At 40.5% G+C, this 13294-nt stretch overlaps 3 protein-coding genes and 1 long non-coding RNA gene across 4 annotated transcripts in view; 1 reads left to right on the forward strand and 3 right to left on the reverse strand.

Annotated features, from left to right (window-relative positions):
- Positions 1-13294, reverse strand: part of LOC306818931 (NLR family CARD domain-containing protein 3-like) — a 324740-nt gene that overhangs the window by 132985 nt on the left and 178461 nt on the right. The gene's annotated exons all lie outside the window — the stretch shown is intronic.
- The window catches only part of LOC306818930 (uncharacterized protein), a 358920-nt gene that overhangs the window by 103441 nt on the left and 242185 nt on the right, over positions 1-13294 (reverse strand). The window lies entirely within an intron of this gene.
- The window catches only part of LOC306818929 (uncharacterized protein), a 182585-nt gene that overhangs the window by 13831 nt on the left and 155460 nt on the right, over positions 1-13294 (forward strand). The window lies entirely within an intron of this gene.
- Positions 8698-11079, reverse strand: LOC306818984. The gene is made up of 2 exons (XR_013778450.1): positions 10460-11079; positions 8698-10364 (listed from the first exon to the last, which is right to left on the reverse strand). It is a non-coding gene; the product is annotated as an uncharacterized lncRNA (long non-coding RNA).

Raw genomic sequence — 13294 nt, forward strand, 5'->3', positions numbered from 1 at the left:
ATTATTGTTGTTTGTTGTTGGAGAAATCCTTTTCTTGGTTCTCTGCTACAAAGAGAGTTCAACATACTCAGGGTTTGTTTTCTGTGATCTGGCTTCACTAACCCTGACAGAAGAGATGGTGCTGAACAGTCACATCAAGCTGCTTATCAACCTGAGAAGTACACCCAGAGTTTCATGAAAGGGGCGGAGCTATCTTCATATAACCTATCACCATATCTAACAGACTGTGAACAAACGATATGAATAATATGAAGAAGTTGAAGACAAACAGGCTCAAAGACTAAAGTTACACAGCTGCAGGAACAAATGCAGGAAGGACAACTGACAGAAACAAAGAAACATCAGAGAGGATTCATGTCCAAACTACGCCTTCTTCTATTTTCCTCCCATGGTTAGTTGACCTTTGACCTGACTATAATAAGTCCTGTTTCTTCTCTGAACTGAATGTGTTGCTCTGACTCTTTAAAGTGGAGAGGAGAACAGTCGGCTGTCAGAGCTGGTAGGACAGAACGACGCTGTGTGTGTCTGAGTGTGTGTGGACGTGAAGCTCTCATAACTCAGTGTAAACTCACACTCAGACACCAACATGAAACCGTTCAGTGTTAAAGTCCAAAGGTGGAGTGGGGGCGGAGCTTAGTTACAGCACTGTGGGGGAATCTGATGACTCCCAGCTGATGAAAATGTCATCTCTCTTCTTCTCTCATTAGATGGTGATCTCTGTGATAATGTGAGTGATCAGGACTCTGGTGGAGCAGAGAGGAGGAGCTGATGATCCACAGAGGAGGAACCTCCACCATCTTGTGTGTGGAGAAGCTCTGCAAGCTGAGGAGAGCTTCATCCATCAGGGACTGACAGAGGAATCAGCTCACACTTCATTTCAGTCATATTTCTTTTTTTAAATTCTATTTGTAATCACACATATTCAGAGACATTTGTACAGTACAGTCATTTGTGCTAAAAAATAGAGTGATTCCTCCTTTTATGTTTTTGTGCTTTAACACAGAACAAAATAAATCCGATGTAAGAGATGAGGTGATCTCCCACTGAAAAGAAAAACAAAGAGAAAAACAAAGTATACAGGGGTTCATAACTAAAGGAAACGCAGTTGAAAGAAAAGATGGGAGTTTAGGGGAGATATAGGATTTTCATTTTATCCAGAGATCCTCAAATGAGTTTTTGTGAAGCTTCAGAGAACAAGTGATCTGTGTCATTGAATAGATTCCATGAACTACATGGTAGCAGTCTTCCACTGGTGGAGGAACATTTCTTTGTTATGGCCTTTCTGCCAGCAATGCTCAGGCTTCCAAATGAGTGTTTGGTTTAGTGGATGAATGCAGGTTAGCAAGGAAGACTTGTTCCCATTCCTGGGTAACATCTGACTTTAAAGACATCTGTTGGTTCTCTGTGGATCTCAAAGCAGAAGCTGTGTTTTTTAGGACAGAACAGGTGGTAGTGATTTGCTTCCTGTGAGCCACAATTCCTCCAGCAGCTAGAAGAGTCTATGGGTACATCTCAGTTCCCTTCATTGCATCCAAGTGTCCTCCACTTGTGTCTTAGTCCCTCCCAGCAGAGATGCACAGAGATATTGTGTGTCAGTAAAAAGACTTGGGTAAAGTCAGCTCTCTCCTCAGATCTCCCTCCTCTCTCCTTCTTTCAGTATAAGAGCTTTGGGACCAGATTCAGATACGACAATGTACCGCGAAGATTTAAAAAAATCAATCAACTGGTCCCTGCTCTTGTTTAAAACTGGCATGGAGCACTACTGCCCCCCCAGAGGTTGAAACGTAGAAGGTACTTTAAGTACCTCACATGGTTAGTTATTCTCAATAATTAGATTATCATCTGAAATTATATATCTAGATATTACTTTTTCTTTTTCCATTTTCTAAAAATCCATCTGTGTTTGATGTCATGTGTCGTTTTTGACTTAAGCTATCAGAGTAAAGCTGGCGTTCCACATAAAGCTGGAATTCAATAATGATTCATGTTTGGTTTGTATTAAAAGGTTATCACAATGCATTGTTACTTCAGTATAATAGTTTGATTACATTTTGAGTATGGTCTAGTGCGATACGTTTTTAATAAGATTATTCTTTTATTCATCAGTAGAAAGTTGATCCCCCGTTCAAGCATCTACGTCATCAAGCAGGTCGTTAACAATCTGACCTCTTTCAAAGTTGGCGTGCGACCAACTCCTGCTTTTCTTGTTCTCTCCACACTCTTTGGATTTTAACCTTTGTTACTCCGTTCGTCGAGACGGAACCTTTGACTTTTAGCGCGCTAACTTTTCAACTTTGTTTTATCCAATTTTTGTATTTTATTAACCAACGTTTCTGCTTCAAGTTTTCAATATAACCAGCTGCACCTTTAAGCCTTGAGAAACTCCCGTTAAGGCTTGTGCACGCGCATTTTTAATTAAATCTTTTTTCATCATTTTTGGACATATTTGGAATTATTCCTTTTCCCACCATTGACTCTTAAATGATCTCGTTATCTGAACTAACTGAATTGGCCATTTCAGTTAGCAGGAAGTTAACGATCGTTCATCAACAGAAATACTTTTGGATAAATCTCAGAGCTCTCCGGGAGGCCGTTGGACACTCAGGACGCGACCCAATTGCACAGTAGAACCGACTCCGACCTTAATTGTCAAAGCAGTTCTGGACCGCAGAATTCTTCGGTCCCTCTAAGGCGGATTTGTTGATTCTACAACAAAGTAAGACGCATTCAACAGCTGGTCAAACCTGCAGAGGGTCGTGTCACATCGTGTCCTTTTTACTTCCCACAGTTCAGTTTATCCTTTAATCTAAAGTTTTTCCTCCGTTCACTCCACTTTTTGTCACGAACTAAATTAACATGTTTATCAGACAAACGTTAAACCACAATACCATACTCAAGTCGTCATAATAACATTTATCATTTCTGGTGTTCACCTTCATCAAATATATCAGTCACTGTATTTTGGTTCCACATTCGTAACGCATTTTATTCATGTCATTATTCTGTTATTGTTCACCTTTTCTTTCATTAAATTCTGCACATAAAACTCAGAAACTTGTTCGTGTGATTTCAGGTAGTCGATTGATCCAGAATTCATAATTCAGATATGAGGTTGATTTAATTCATAATTAATAACTATCAAAATTCATAATAACTTTATTAATTCCCATAATTAATACAGTTGTTCCTGGTCAGCCAGGTGGTGCCCTGTTTTTCTTACGAGGTGTGTTAATAATCATTTAACATTAAACATTTCACAACACTGGTTAAACAAAGAAGAGTAAGAGGAGAGGCCTTGTTTGGTCCATCTCTTGTAAGGAACATCCAGTTTGTTGGGGGTGAAGTCGGGGTCATGCCAGCACCACCTCAGTATCTTTATTTCATCAGACAGGCCAGTCCTGCTGATAATACTGAACCATGTTTTCAGGGATCAATTCATCCAGCTATTCCCTTTATCCAGGAGCTTTTCAACCAATCGTTGATCCCCTAAACATGCCTGGATTGGGACGCTCTCTGACAACTTCTCTTCGATAGTTTTCCATCTGGCTTGATAATCAGATCTGCACCAGCAAACTGTGCAGATATATCATAATGTCTTAGACCGCCCTTCTTCTTCTGCAGTTGAAGAGTTTGAAATCTTCTCCTTGGTCTTTTCCCTCGCCATATGTACCGTGATATTAGTCTATCCCACTCATTGAACTGTTTCTCTCTTCTTTCTATTGGAAGAAGAGCTATACAGCTTTACCATGAATCAGACTGATAACAAGGCAAATCACATATTTCCCTTCAAAAACTACAACTACCAACTTTATCAAAGGAAGAAGCCACTGACATGACTCGGCCAATTTCATGTCAAGAAACATCAGACGCTCTAAATAATAAATCCCCCGGCACAGACGGGTTCCTGGAGGAACTGAATAAATGTCTGATGACTGAAGTCACTGCAGTATTGTTGAAAGTCTTTCATTTGGCTCTATCATCAGGTTAGCCTCCAACAACACGGTCAGAAGCCATCATTTCAGTCTGACATATAAGGAGGGGAAGGAGCCAACTCACGGCCTGTTAGCTTCCTCTGTAATGATTTAAAGATAGGAACAAACATGTGAGCACAGAGGATGAAGAAGAATATAAAGAAAAGAATTCAAGTGGACCAAACAGGGTTTATTCCTGCTAGACAAGGTGCTCACAATGTCAGGCCAACATTCAATCTGATAACATCTGCTACTAAGACCAACAGACACAATACCATGTTACTCAGTCTGGACATCCAAGAAGCATTCGACCGGGCCAACTGGAGTTTTTTACACTTAGGCTTGAACACAACATTTATAGATTGGGTAAAAATCATTTACAATAACCTGAAGTCAAGAATGAAAGTCGATGGATGTTGCTCAGGGTGCGTTTGAATTGTCTTTTCAGGACGGTTCCTAACTGAGTGAAATGAGCCGGGAGCGTTTCAGTGGCGGCCATGATTAGAGCCGTTTGAATTCTCTAACAGCTCAGAAAAGGTGGGTCAATGCTTCTTTTATAAACTCCTCTTAGCACAGGAAACATTCAACCATCTTTTAACAAAGAAGACGACATAATGCCGGCCCACAATGCCTTGCTGCCGCAACGTTTCCAGCGAGTCCATTTCCATCCGAGCGTTGAAGAAGTAAGGATGAGTGAAAAGGGACGCAGATGATGTTTTCTTCAACACGTTTCATTGACCTCAGAATGCTTTGTGCAGTCGTACATGGGTATGCCTCAAACATGATGGACATCTACATCCATGTAAGTGTTTGAACCTAAATGATGACGGCTGAAGCTCATAGACATCCAAAGGTGAGCTGATGCATGTGAATGAAGGCAGAGAGATGATGATGATTCCACAGCCTTCATTTGTCAAGTGGTGTTCCTGTTCAGGAGAAATAAAGTGGAACAATTCATCATCTGCCTGCTTCACAAGATCCTTGTAAATAAAGTTCAATCATCCAAACAGGCACACATGTATCCTTAAACACAGGCTGATGTTTTCATCAACAATAAATCAAGTCTGCCTGAGCGTCACAAACAAAGTGAATCACTGAACTCATGAACTTCAACAGTGAGTCACTTGTGGACGCGCTGGGCAAAGAAAGAGGAAACAGGTGTGATTCGGAGAGCAAAGTGAACAATGAGCTCTCCTCCTCTTCTGAGAGGCCTGATAGGAGGGAGTGGATTCACCTGTGTCACCTGCAGCACAGCTGTTTCTGCTGCTCCTTCAGCTCAGGGATCGAGGCTAGACATGAAGAATCTGAACAGGAACAAGTCATCATTGGTCGTACTATCATACTTATTGTGGATTCATGTTGATGTTGGAGTGGACAGGAAGGTGAGCCAGAGCAACCGTTCTCAATGTGACAACCATTCACTGTTGTTACTCCTAGCCTGCTAGCCTCTTTTCCTTTTATTTCAATTCTAACCTCTTTGTAGGACCGGATTATTTCACCGCTAAGAAGGCGTCGGGGAACGTTTCTTAGTAGTCCATTTTCACCACGGCAGAGCCCCGCCATTAAAATCCACCGTCACATAAACAACACACGTACAAAAAGAAAGAAGTCCCATTGTGGACATCAAGCTAATCTTGGATCCTTCACTCTTTATTTTAGGTAGAGCTCCTCATAGCAACATGGACAGAGACTTGATTTCCTTCCTTAACATGGAGCTCTTGTTACTACTGATAAGAATGTAGTGATACTAATGACTTTCATTGATATCAAATAATAAGGTCACTCTCATGTTCAGTATTCTGGGCTGCATTGTTGTGCTAGCAGGAAATGATCTCAAAAGGCTTCTATGAGCTTCAGATAATCAGTGAGTAAAGTCTGTTCTTCTTCTTTTCTCTCCTCCCTCACTTAAACAGGAAGGGGAGGAGCCAGCGCGTCCATGTGAACATGACGTAGATACGACTCAGGCAGCGTCACAGACAACTCGCCTGTCACTCCTTGTAGACAGTCATGACTCCCAGATATGTTCAGAGCATATCCTGGATTTCTGCTGTGTCAAATGTGACCTAATCTTCCTTTAACAGTTCACATTATAGGGACATGATGTTGAATGATGACCATCTTCAACATGTCCTTTAAACATATTCCAGATGTTCTTGTGCGAATGTTCCCTGCTAGTTGGGCTCTTACTTCCTGTTGTTTGATTGAACCTCATTTTCACGCTTTCGTTCAGTAATAGAAGCAAAGAAAACAGATTTTATTTTCATGCTCCCTGCTCGAGTTGACGCATCACAACACCGCTGCTCGCTACCCGCTCTTTGTGGGGGAGGAGTCAGACGAGTGTGACAGTGACACAGACCATACCATTGAACATCAGCTTGAAATAAAGCTGAGCTGTAGAAGGTCAAGCTGTGTGCCAGTCTTTTAGAAGTGCATGAATATTGTGATTGGAGGTGGAGTTGGTAGCAACAGGCTTCAAGGGGCAGCAGCTCAAATCTCACCTCGGGCACCAAGTGGGTTTGGGCCGGCTCTGGTAAGTCGTTATGTGACGGGCCTTTAAATGTGTTCCACTTTGCTTGTTCAAAGTAAACTGGATGAAAAGATAGAAATTGCTAAAGCAACTAGCGATGCCTTTTCACAGCTGCTAACCAAATCAGCCCCCGATGATGCAAAATGAGGATTTTTTTGTGTCATTGGAGGCTCCTTTTAAGACAAAGAGATAAGAAGCTTTCCCGTCTCAGTGCAAAATGAGGCTGGATGCACAACCATTAAAAACTACAAAAAAATACAAACATGTTTCTGATGATACAACGCTTCATGCATATGGGTGAAGTATCCCTTTAGAAGACGACAACGGCCAGAGTCTAAAGAAAAAACACAAGCACCAGATCTGTCTCTGTGAGAAACACACACACACACACACACACACACACACACGCACAAACACCTATAAGGAGCGCAGTGATGTCACAGGAAGCAGAGATGTTTGAGTGACAGGAGAAGAGAGGACGTGTTGATGATGTGAAACATGTGTAGCGTAACTTCTAATGCAGAGTAGCATCTCTAGTGATTGTTTGGATTGTTTATAATGTGCCAACATGACATGCTCGACTTTGAACTTTGAAAGATACGTGGTATGATTAGGATGTAAATTCAGAGACGTGCAGAAAATGACGTACAGAGAGAGAGACAGAAGCTCAGTGTGTCAGTCTCAGCTCGTGCAAATCTTTGGCCACAAACTGAACATCTAACTGGTCTCTCTCTTCTCTGTACAGCCAAAGGTCGCCTGAAATCTCCAATTGATTTAGCAAATCCTGTACTGCACAGAGAACACTTCAATCCTTATTGGATGCTTGTGGGTATCATAACCTCTGCTCTCGTTGGATTTCTTTAACAGTTGAAATGTTTCATAAAGCACTCTGTAAGTGGGTCAGTAAATATCGTGAACAACTTGCCAATTTACAAAATACAATCAAAATAAATATTGCAATCAAGAATGTTTATTGTATGTTAGAACACTGTTTTTTTTATGAAGAAAGCAAAACAAACAGTTTGAAAACAACTTGAAAATTGAACTGCCAAGTGGAGCCTCAGTTTGATTTTGTGTAAATGTTTTACTACAAACTGAACAACAACATGGTTTCTCTCCTGTGTGAACTGCCAAGTGTCCCCTCAGCTGTCCTTTTAGTGCAGATGTTTTACCACAAACTGAACAACAAAATGATTTCCCTCCTATGTGAACTGCCATGTTGGACTTTGAATCTTCATTTCATGCAAATCTTTTACTACACACTTGACAACTAAATGGTTTCTCTTCTGTCTGAACTGCCATGTTGGACTTCAGATCTCCATTTTGTGCAAATATTTTGCTACAAACTGGACAACTAAATGGTTTCTCTCCTGTGTGAACTGCCAAGTGTCCTCTCAGCTGTCGCTTTAGTGCAGATGTTTGACCACAAACTGAACAACTAAATGGTTTCTCTCCTGTGTGAACTGCCATGTTGGACTTCAGATCTCCATTTTGTGCAAATATTTTACTACAAACTGGACAACTAAATGGTTTCTCTCCTGTGTGAACTGCCAAGTGTTCTCTCAGTTGTCGTTTTAGTGCAGATGTTTTACCACAAACTGAACAACTAAATGTTTTCGCTCCTGTGTGAACTGTCATGTGGGACTTCGGATCTTCATGTCATGCTAATCTTTTACTACAAACTGAAGAACAAAATGGTTTTTCTCCCGTGTGAACTACCAAGTGGAGCCTCAGAATTCCATTCCAGGGAAATCTTTTATCACAAACTGAACAACTAAATGGTTTCTCTCCTGTGTGAACTGCCATGTGGGACTTCAGATCTCCATTTTGTGCAAATGTTTGACCACAAATTGAACAGTTGAAGGGTTTCTCTCGTGTGGGTCCTCATGTGTACCACAACAGCTGATCGAGAAGAACAACTGTTTTTACACACTGAACAGCTGAATTACTGGAAAGTGAAAAGTTTGTGGCTGTAAATGACTGTCTGAATTAAAGTCTCTGTCTGGTTCTGCTCCTCCACAGTCCTCTCCATCAGCTTCTGTTTTTATATGCTGTGTGTCTCTGCTCTCTTCAGTTTGGTTTTTATGAAGCTGTGAGGACTGTTTCTCTTCTTCTTCTTCTTCTTCCGTCTTCACAGGGAGAAGTTTGAATGTTTAACATGCTGATATCAAACTCCTCCTGTTGATGGCTCAGTTCCTATTGTGTTCATCTCTTTATTAGAGTCCTATATACACAAGTCTTAGCACAGATTAGGTCGACAGTCAGGACAATCACTGACACACAAAAGATGGTTTGAATGAAATAACATCAGATCACACTTTACAGATCCAGCTTTATCCGACAGCTTCACACAGTAAAAGACCTCACTGTTAAATCACACATTAAAAAAAACATGTTAAAGCCTCGTGCAGTTTAGAAGAAGAGTATGGAGCGTGACGGTGGAGTTGTTGTGGAGGGTTTTTGGATCCTCTGGGAGTCCTCCTGATCAGGCTTTAAAAAAACTTCTTCAGTCATTTGAAAAACGTTTTCAGATCATACTGTCGATAAATAAAGGGAAATAAAACAAAACATGAACAAAGTCATCTGTTCATTAAAAGATCAATCATTTTAATTTTTTTATTGCTTGATCTTGAACTCCAAATATGTGAAAAATCCAGAGAAACCCTCTTAATGTCATTCCACCTTTTCAACAGCAGATGGCAGCATTGCACTGTTGCTAAAGGGAGGTGGAGGGAACAACCCGTATTGTTGTTTGTGCACCAGCAGATGGCGCTATTCCCCATTTATATCTCACTTCTCCTCTTCATCTGCCTCAGGTCACTTCCTGGTTTCTCCTTCTCCTCTGATTGGTCGTTTTTTTTGCCCTCTTTGCCCCTAAATGTGCGCACGCCTGGGTCAGAGTTTGCTGAACAGTTGAACATAAAGTTTGCGTGGGAAATGTAAAGAGTCCACCAGTTTCAGGTTCTGTTTTGTGTGTATGAAACAATTCTAAATGAGAGCCAGGTTAGGTTTACAGACTCCCTCTCTGGAACAGGAGTCACTCCTCTTCCTCGGCTTTAAAAAGAAAATGAACATTAATTATGAATATAAATAAATAATATTATTAAACTGAGTTAATAAAGTGTGCTCATTTAAAGAGTGCACTCGCTCCTCTTCACCTTCACACTGAACTTTGAACTCTCCCATGTGTGTTTAGCTCTGTTTCCTCCTTTATGAGCCTTTGACTTGAATGTGAAGAAATAAAGCAGAAGTGAAGTTCATACATGCTGACCTGAGGCCCATGGTGATAGACAGCCAATAAATAAGAAGCCTTCCTAACATTTACATGAAAGCCTTCAGCGTGTCCTATTTCTTCACACTGGTCACATGATTCAGTGTGTAAAGTTTCCTCTTGTTATCAGATCAAGTCAGAGGACAGAAGTGAAGCTGCTTTGTGTCCTTCAGTGTTGGACAGTCAGAAGACACACTTGGACACGTTTCATCTTTGATTTAAACGTTTGTAGAGAAATGAAGAAGCTGTGAGTGAAGATCATCAGCATCAGTGTACAGCGTCAACAGACATGAACGCTGATGAAGTCAACAACAGGAAACAGAGTCCAGTTTACACCTGGATCAAAGTGAAGCAGTCTGAATCAACAGTCCTCAAACAGAGGACACTTTGATTTCTCAGCATGTGGAAAACTGTCTGTGGCTCGTCAACAACTAAAACATGAGGACAAACAAAACAACATGTCAGTGCTGCAGGTTTGAATGTGTGGCTCGTCTCCCTCTATCAGCCGTCCTCTCTTCACATTAAACACACAAATGAAGGTGAACACTCGGGAGCATCACTGTTGGATTTGTTTGAGCTCGCTGTGACGGATAAACTGATGACATCATCAAAAGAAGACACATCATGATCAATATCAGGAAGACTAAAGAAAACATTAGATTTGACTTCAGCTGCAAAACATTCACTCACTTCTCTTCAGTCAGCAGCTTTTATTCATGTTGGTTAGTCTGAACCTTTCACAGCTTCAAGCACTTTGTTTTGGATTCCAGCAGTTAGAAAGCACTTCTTCATGCAGGGTTCAGAGTGTTGCTCAAGGGCACTTTAACATGGTGGACAGGAGAGTCTGGGATCTGAACCAGCGACCCTGTGATTCAGATGATCAGAGAACACTTTAGATTCTGCTCCTGAATGCTCTGGATCTGATTGGACCAGAGAAGGTAGGCGGGGCTTTGAAGGCCGTTTTGGACGCCCCTGGGTTTGTCAGATATGAGAGCAGTTATCAGGTCAACAGCTGTTTATGTAGCGGGTCCCGGCTGGGTCTCCGCTGGCAGATATATAGATAATCCTGGGAAAGGAGTCCTGGAAATATTGGAAATATTACAAGGAAATGAGCGACGCAGGACAACAGTTGCTCATTCTCCATTCAGCGGATTATATTTATTTATAAACTTGAATTAATTGTGTAACTGCATTTATAGATTTGTTGTTTTGTCTGCTTTACATTGAAGCACAGAATAAATCCACATCTGGATTATCATGAAGCAAAACATGGTTTAAAAGTTGTGTTCAATGTCTCCTGACATGTTTCAAACAACTCAACACAAGACCTCAAATTCAACAACCACATTAAGATGGTAACAAAATCAGCTTATTACCATCTGAAAAATATTGCAAGAATCAAACGTTTTCTGACCAAACAAGATTCAGTGAAACTTGTTCATGCTTTTATTTTCAGTAGGCTGGATTATTGTAACGGTGTGTTTACAGGCCTTAGTAAAAAATCAGTCCGACAGCTGCACCTGATCCAGAACGCAGCAGCCAGAGTCCTCACCAACACAAAGAGGGTGGAGCACATTACACCTGTGCTTCAATCACTGCACTGGCTGCCTGTGTGTCAGAGGATCCACTTTAAAATCTTACTACTGGTCTATAAAGCATTAAATGGTCTTGGCCCTAAGTACATGTCAGATCTACTTGTAGAATATAAAACATCCAGACCGCTCAGGTCCTCAGGAAGAAGTTTACTCAGTGTTCCCAGAGTCAGAACCAAACAAGGTGAAGCAGCGTTTAGTCACTATGCTCCTCACCTGTGGAACAAACTCCCTGAACACCTGAGGACTGCTGCTACACTCAACTCCTTTAAATCAGCCCTTAAAACTTTATTATTCACTCAGGCTGAACATTAGAAATATACTGTCTGCCTTACTGCAGCACATTCTTCCTTTTTTAATAGTTTTAACAGTTGTTCCTTTATCCAGTATTTTCACTTTCATCCCGTCTTTTAATGATGTATTTTGCATTCTTTCCTTCAGCTCTGTTTTTATGTTTTTATGTCTGTAAAGCTCTGTGAACAGTGCTATATAAATAAACTTGCCTTGCCTTGCCTAGTTATTGATCTGTCCAATCATTCAGATCTACCATAAGAAATGACCTGTCAATCTCCAACTATTCCTCCTCTGTCATCAAAGTGTCCGATCCCGGCTTTGACAAAGAAGACATGAAATGTTTTGCCTGGACCACATCACACACAGACTGTTTATCGGAGAGAGACACTTACAGAAAGGCCTCAAAAGGTCAACTGAAGAAAAACTCCATCTGCTGTCTGGTGCCAGTGGAGGGTGACTGTCCTGAGCATGAGAGAAACAAAAAAAGAACAAATTAGGAGTGGTAACTAATAACTGCACTGATAGCTAATGGTACTTAGAACAACGTAGGTGTTTATTATTTAGCTTAATTATTAATATTACATTTAAAACACACTAAAAATAAAATAAAAAATCTTATATATTTTTATTCAGACTATTCAGTATTGTATCAGTAAAAAACAACATTCATTTAAAAGATTATAAAAGGTTAGACTTTTACTGGGCTTGTCATGAGTTTCCCAGGGAGCAAAATCCAGATCAATAACCAGTGCACTACAGGTGGAGGAACATTCATGTACTTATAGATTTGATGGGGGATGGACCTTCTGTTGTCATAAAAATACATTAAGGAGCCAATATGGCTGCTGCAGAGCTAACATGAACTCTGCATCATGGGGTGCCTCCACAGTCTGACAGTAGACAGTCCTTACTTTCTGTGCTGTATACTTTTAGCACCCAATGATCAGTAGGTGCGCACAGGACGCTGATGTTTGTTCCTACTTTGTCCGATTAGTTCTTAGTGGAAGTGGTTTAATTTGAAAGGTGCAGCATCCATCCTCGTTTTTATTTAATTTTTTTAGAGCTTAATTCAAGAAGAGTTATGTACATAAACTGTGAGGTAGACTGAAAACTAGTAGCACTGTGTACATCAAATAAAAGACTAAATAAAATAACATACAGTATATACAGGGAAGTACTAATGAAAGACAGTAATTATATAAGTATGTATGTACTGTGTATCAAATTAAACCATAAAGACGCATACATGAATAAGGAATTCATTTTTTAAACAGAGATCTCAGGGGAAAAGGTTTTATAACAATTGATTAAAGTTAATTCTCACCACACACACACACACACACACACACACACACACACAGCATTGCATGTGTTGAAATACAGGTCATTTCTTGAAAGGACGGATACAACCCGGAAGTCACCCATTACACAACCGTAAGAGTTACATATGAACTAAAACTTTTCAGTTTTTTAAACACAATAGTCACACAAAACTGCCACTTTATGACAGACTCGAGATAATCAGCATTAAGCCATCTGAAATTAAGTAATTCTCCAACATGCCACATCATAAATATTCTTTTGTTGTCCAACAACTAAAACATTTCGTTATTTTATTGTAGCCTACTTCTTACTTCTT

This window comes from Symphodus melops (genome assembly GCF_947650265.1).
Source record: "Symphodus melops genome assembly, chromosome: 23".
NCBI classification, from domain to species: Eukaryota; Metazoa; Chordata; class Actinopteri; order Labriformes; family Labridae; genus Symphodus; species Symphodus melops.